The sequence below is a fragment of the Elephantulus edwardii genome, unplaced genomic scaffold, assembly GCF_000299155.1.
Source record: "Elephantulus edwardii isolate Elephantulus edwardi_28Jun2011 unplaced genomic scaffold, EleEdw1.0 scaffold00212, whole genome shotgun sequence".
NCBI lineage: Eukaryota > Metazoa > Chordata > Mammalia > Macroscelidea > Macroscelididae > Elephantulus > Elephantulus edwardii.
The window spans coordinates 3,362,664-3,369,683 of NW_006399962.1; the positions used below are offsets into that span (position 1 = coordinate 3,362,664).

Consider the following 7,020-nt stretch of genomic DNA (forward strand, 5'->3'; position numbering starts at 1 on the left):
GAGGGACAGTGCAGGAGGGGAAGACCCTCTATGAGATGGATTGATTCGGTGACTGGGGTAATCGGGATGGGTGTGTCAGAGGCAGTGCGGTTGGCACAGGATAGAGCAGGGTTTAGGGCTATTGTGCATAGGGTCGCTATGAGTCGCAAACAACTCGACGGCACATAACAACAACAACATGCACAAGGAACAATCTTTTTTGACATCTCCTGCAGTGCTCTAGAGACACACTGCAAGAGATAAATAAAGACTCTATTATGAACATACACCTAGACACTGAATAATGAGGTAAGTACAACCAGCTTTTACCTCTGGAAGCCGTGCTTTCAAAATTGTTATGTCCTGTACCCTCCTGAATCTCAGGCTTTTAAAGTTTTATAACTCAGGCAATCAGTATGGTACAAACTGTCTAGAAACAGTTTTCAAAAGTAAAACTATTAAAGTTCAGGAAAACTTTGTTGTGCATGATGTATTCTAATTTGAGCTTCAATGTCTAATGAGTTGTTGTTGTTGTTGTTGTTGTTGTCGTTGTTGTTGTTATATGCCAGTGAGTCAGAGTCACTCATAGCTGACCATGCAGCAGGTTTCCAGTGACTGTAAATTACCCACAAGAAACTGTTCATCGTTCTCCCTCACAGCAAGTGGTGGATTTGAACCTAGTGCCTTTGGGTTGACAGCACAATTCCTTAGCACTATGCCTCCAGGGCTCCCTTGTTTAATGAGAAGTAATTAATAAATGAGCAGTAAAATTTATCCTCAAAACAACAGAATTGAAGACTTTTCTGCAGTGACAAAAATGCATCCTTTTCTTCTTCATAAAATTACAGTACTGACCTTCGATGTCTTGACTCTAACACCATGGTGCCCTCCAGGAAGTTCTTCATTGGGGAAAATTGGAAGACGAACGGGCAAAATAAGGGTCTGGGAGATCTAGTCATCGCTCTAAACACAGCTAAGGTGTCAGCCGATACAGAGGTTGTCTGCGTGTCTCCTACTGCCCACATCGATTTTATTTGGCAGAAGCTAGATGCCAAGATTGCTGTGGCTGCACAGAACTGTTACAAAGTGACAAATGGGGCCTTCACTGGGGAGATCAGCCCTGGCATGATCAAAGACTGTGGAGCCACTTGGGTAGTTGTGGGATACTCAAAAAGAAGACAAGTCTTTGGGGAGTCAGAGGAGCTGATTGGACAAAAAGTAGCCCATGCCACGGCAGAGGGACTAGGAGTGAGTCGTTGTCTTCATTGGAGAGAAGCTGGACCAGAGGGAGGCTGGCATCACTGAGAAGGTTGTTTTTGAGCAAACCAAGGTCATAGCAGATAACATGACAGACTGGTGCAAGGTTTTCTTGGCTTATGAGCAAGTGTGGGCCATTGGCACCAGCAAGGCTGCAACACCTCAACAGCTCCAGGGATGGCTCAAGTCCAACATCTCTGATGCAGTGGCACAAAGTACTTGCATCATTTATGGAGGTTCTGTGACAGGGGCCATCTACCAGAAGCTGACAAGCCAGCGTGATGTGGATGGCTTCCTGGTGGGTGTTGCCTCCTTCAAGCCTGAATTTGCAGACATCATCAATGCCAAACAATAAGCTCCATCCATCTCCTCTACCCTCTTCCTGCTGAACCAGATGGCAGGCAGCCCACTACCACAGCATGCTTCTGATGGTCACTTGCCTCCTCGCCTGGCTGAGTTCATATTGTATCTTCCTTTACTGCTTACACCTTTCCTGCAATGGCTGGGTCAATCACTTCTCTACTTACTACAGTTGGAATGAAACATGTCGCCAAGATAGCTTCTCATTGGTTGGGAGGTATGAGAGGTGGAGCTTGCCTTTTCTCAACCCTCACTTCCCAGTGAGAGGTAGGGTAGAGAAAGCATCTTTCTCTATTGTCACTCTGAGAAAACCCAGTCCTTCCTTCAGAGGTCAGGGGTGCTACCCTCTCCCATAAGTCCAATGCCTGTGAGCTCCTCCATGTGAGAGAGAAATAAATATCTGGCGCTTAAAATAAAACCCCACAAAATCCAAAATGTAAAATTCAAAATTCCATTTCTAACTGGTTAAAGAAGTTTTCAGAATTGGTTGCATGAAGAGAAGAGAGCTGGAGTGAGGTGAGAAGAACATAGGCAGAGGAAGATGCCCTCCTGAAGGAGACTTACAAAGTTAAGGAATACCTCTGGATGGTGCACACAGTGAAGCACTCAACTACTAACTAAAAGGTTGGTAGGTCATAATCCATGCAAAAGCACCTCAGGAGAAAAGCCTGGTGATATACTCTTTCATGTTAGGTCTTCACACTGGATGCAAGGCCAAGGACTCTAGGAAGGGACCAGAGAGAAAGAAAGAAAGCTTAAAGCAGCTTTACTAAGGGAGCTCTCAGGCAAGATTCTTTAGTCTGGAGAGAAGGATAGAACAGGGAAAACTGGGCCCAAAGCAGGTTGGAGCAGGTTTTTATAGCAGGACCTTTAAGGAGGGAAGGGAAAACATTCCATTGTGTTCAGCCAGGTGGGTGAGATTGAGGCCATTCACTCCCACTGTTAACATGTCCTATTCTTTGAATCCTTTATTCTCCCCCTTAACCTTGAGCCTAACACGTCATGAGTCAGAATCGATACAATTGGCAACTGGCTTGATTTTTATTCTTAATTAAGTTATAATGTTATGTTGTTGCTGTTGTGTACTATAGAGTCTGAACAGACCCACAGCTGACATCCTGGTAGGTTCTCAGGAGGAAATTGCTCATCCTTCTCACGTGGATTGGCTGGGGGATCCAAATCTCATGCCTTCAGATTTGCAGTGCAGCTTCTTGCTACTAGGCCACAAGTGCTCCCTTATGATGTTATAGAGGAGAAGAAGTCTCTGAGAAACAGAGAGTATTCAAGAAGCAAATACATAAGTGCCATCAAAGTTGAACATCACTCATAGTGACCATATGAACAAAAGACCTGAGCATGGTTTTATAACTATCATTGTTTCTCAAAGTTCATAGAGTTTCTGGAGCCATGTTGCTTAGGAAATGGCTGTCACTCCTGCTTCCAAGCCTGTCTTAATCTGGGAGCACCACCAAACACTGCCCACAGCAACCCCAAGTTACCTCAGTACAGCAAATTGACAGACCAGTGCTGTGCCATTTAGAAGAATGTTAGTCCCAAACACAATTAACACCAACCAACTTTTAAATACCAAGCCCCTTCACCAGGTCCTGTTGACCCTAAACAAGTGGCTTCCCACCCACAGCTGTTAGTCAAATCCAGCAAATCCAATCAGCTCATACACACACTTAATCATATGCTACCTCTTAAAATGGTTCCATGCCAACCAATTCTTTTTGGTACCGTGATTCTGTGTATTCTTTCCATGTTCCTTATATCATTAAAGATTTTGCCCATAGAATCCTTCAGTGTTGTAACTTGAGGTTTGAATTGTTGTTCAGTTGCTTTAACTTGAGAAATGTGGAGGGTATTCTTTTCTTTTGATTTTCTAATTTTAGCTCTTTGAACCTTCAATATAAAACTGCTCTTCTGGAGCTGCCTTTTGAAATCTTTATCTTCCTATATTTTACTTTAGCATTTCTTCCATTTGTTTCAGCCTCTCTACATTTTGGTACAATTTTCAGTCTCTTCTGACCAGCATTTTTGTCTTTTCTTTGTCCTCTGTCTTGGCTTTCTTCATAGATAATTGTTGTTGTTGTTGTTGTTATGTGCCATCGAGTCGCCTGCGACTCATAGCGACCCTATGTACAACAACCCTAAACTCCGCTCTGCCCTGTGCCAATCGCACTGTCTCTGACACTCCCATCCCAATTATCCCAGTCACGGAATCAATCCACCTCATAGAGGGCCTTCCTCTCCTGTGCCGTCCCTCCACCCTCCCAAGCATGATGTCCCTCTCCAAGGACCGGTCTCTCCTCACTACATGTCCGAAGTAAGTTAGACGGAGCCTCAGAATCCTTGCCTCCAAGGAGCCACCCGGTTTAACCCTCTCCAGGACAAATCTATTTGTTTTCCTAGCAGTCCATGGTATTCTCAGTACTCTTCTCCAGCACCACAGCTCAAAGGCATCCGTTCTCCTTCTATCCTCCTTGGTCATTGTCCAACTCTCTGATGCATAACAGGTGATTGCGAAGACTATGGCCTGTATCAGACACACCTTAGTCTCCAGAGAGACACATTGATGTCATCCCACAACTCACCTGGTCTTTGATCATTAGGGTTCAATGCATCAAAAATCAATTCTTGAGGTGGTTTTTTAAATCAGGCGGGATAGACTCGAGGTTGTATTTTGGTTCTTGTAGACTTGTTTTAACTGTCTTCAGCTTCTATCAGACTTGCACATGAATAACTGATAGTCTCAGCCACTAGCCCTGTTTTGACTGCTGATACTAAGTTTTCCATGTGTATGATAGGTACAGTCAATCTGATTCCTGTGTAGTCCATTAGGTAAGGTAAATGTGGATAGCTACTGTTTATGGTTTTTATATACATATTTGCAATGAATAAATCATTGCAAAATTCAATTATTTTATTTCCAGCCTCAATTATGTTACTCAGTCTGTATTTTCCTTTGTTGTCTTCCTCCTTTCTTTATTTTGCATTCGTGTCACCAAATGAATGAATCCTGATTGCATATTTGATCAATTTTGGACTACAACTTTGCTAGAAGTTCTTAATTTCTTCATCTTTGGCACTTGTGAGGGGCCTGGCTAACTTGTAAAGCAAGTTTAGCCCTGTACTGTGAAGCCAGCAAGACTAACTCCATCTTGGCTGGAAAATCTGCTTGGCAATTAACAACTCAAGGAAGTAGGATGTTAATGAATAAGAGTGACCAAAGGTCTCAGACCTTAGGGAATGTTATCTACCGAAACTCTTTGTTTCTTAGAGCACTCAATAAGGCATGCTGGAAAACATCTTTGCATTGTGCTGAGGTCTGTGAGAGTTAATGTTTGACCTGATAGTCAACATCTCTGACGGAAAGAGATAATGCAATTGCTACTGCAGATGGTTTTCTAGAAACCTATATATACTTGGTCTAGAGAATAAAGGCTTGCTATTCTTCATAAAAAAAAGAAGCAAATACAAGCTATGGGATGCCAAACTTTATACCAAATATTATATGAAAACCCTTGTTCAGGAATTGAAGGAATTACAAATCTATAAGTTAGGATTTCTATTGTGGCAGATCACAGAAAATGAGCTGTTTTTTCCCTGCAGACAGAAGACACCTAGGGCCCCCTACAGAGGGAGTGTTACTTTCTGTGAAATACTTCCTGAGCTAGAGCATTAGGTTGACAATAGAAAAAAAATTCCGCTTCATTTACAAGGAATTCTTTTTACGATTTACTTCCCCTGATTATCAATAAATACACAGAGAAACATGACTTGCAGTCTTCAGTCGAGAACTGCTAGCCCCTATTTTATGCTCTCTGATGTATCTCATTCCTGGCTGTCTGTCTCATTATTAATAATTATAAAAATACTTTACCCTCGGTCTGCAACAATAAGAAAGGTCAACTGAGGTAAAGACTAACTGAAAATCAGTTTCTGTCCAGTCAACTCCAATTCATGGTGACATATCTATCAGGATAAAATTGTGTTTCATAGGATTTTCATGACACTGATGTGTCAAATGTGTTAATGGTTGATTACCCAATGCAGACAATGTGGGGCGGAGCTCCCCGATTGAAACAAGCTTGGAAGCAGGAGTGGCATCGACTTACATAAAAGCTTGCTTCCAGAAACCCTATGAACCTGGAGAGAGAATAAAAGACACACAAGGGTTGAGGACTCTCCTTCATAAGGTCGCTATGAGTCACCTGAGACTTGATGGCACTTAACAACAATAACATCAACATAGAGAGAGATCAACTGGCCCAGTGGACAGGAAGTGATGCTACCAAGCCAAAGGTAGGTAACTTTTTTCTTTTTAATTTATTATTGATGTCAATGAAAATTTACAAGGACTTTGGGTTTCCATTCATTCACAGTTGCATTTTTCTCCCCTCCCAACCCTTCCCTCAATACACTACCCTTTTGGAAAAGTAAAAGAAAAATTCTCTCATTGTTTTCTAATCCCTCCCCCAGGTCCACTCCACTACAGCCTTCACTCTGGACTCCTGTCATGACAAAAATACCTAATAACTTATCCCTCTTAATCAGTTTTCTCCCTGATCTGTTTCAATGCAGTATACATTATTGAACCCATCCTTTTTAGTCTCCTCCCAACCCCGAGGTCAGTCCTGCTTTACAACAGAGGCACCATGCAGTATTTGTCCTCTTTTGACTGAGTTACTTCATTCTCTTTTGACTGAGTTACTTCATTCAGCATAATGTCCTGCAGGGTCACCCATTTCGAATAATATTGCATGAGTTCCTTGTTTTTCAATGCAGCATAGTATTCCATTGTGTGACTATACCACAGCTTCTCTATCCATTTGTTTGTTGATGGGCACTTAGGTTGTTTCCAACTCTTTGCTATTGTGAACAAAGCCACAATAAATATGGGTGCACATATATCTGCTTGGATGTCAGTTATGGTCCTTTTGGGGTATATTCCCAGTAGTGGAATTGCTGGGTCAATGGTATTTCTATTTGCAACTTTTTGAGAAAGCGCCATATCGCCTTCCATAGTGGTTGCACCATTTTACATTCAAAGGTGGATGACTTTCAATCTGCTGCCCTCGGGCCTGTCCTTCATTGTTTTGTTCAGACATCCCTGGGCCTGTCCTTCATTGTTTTATTCAGACATCCCTCTAGGTCGTATACCTCTGGTGTGTCCACTTGCCATACAGCAGCACCTTGTTCTTGCTGTGAGGCTGAACACTGTGACACTGATGTGTCAAATGTGTTAATGGTTGGTTACCCAATGTGGACAGTGTGGGGTGGAGCTCCTCAATTAAAACAAGCTTGGACACTGTGGCATTTGGACAAGAACAAACTGGGAGGAGGGCAGAGAGAATGGTGCAACAATGAATGAATGGAAACCCAAAATCTCTGTAAATGTTTATGAAAATTAATAAAATA

General features: G+C 42.4%; 1 pseudogene; it reads left to right on the forward strand.

Moving 5' to 3' along the window:
• The first annotated feature begins 834 nt into the window (after positions 1-834).
• LOC102874659 lies at positions 835-1,591 on the forward strand (annotated as a pseudogene).
• Positions 1,592-7,020: the final 5,429 nt, after the last annotated feature.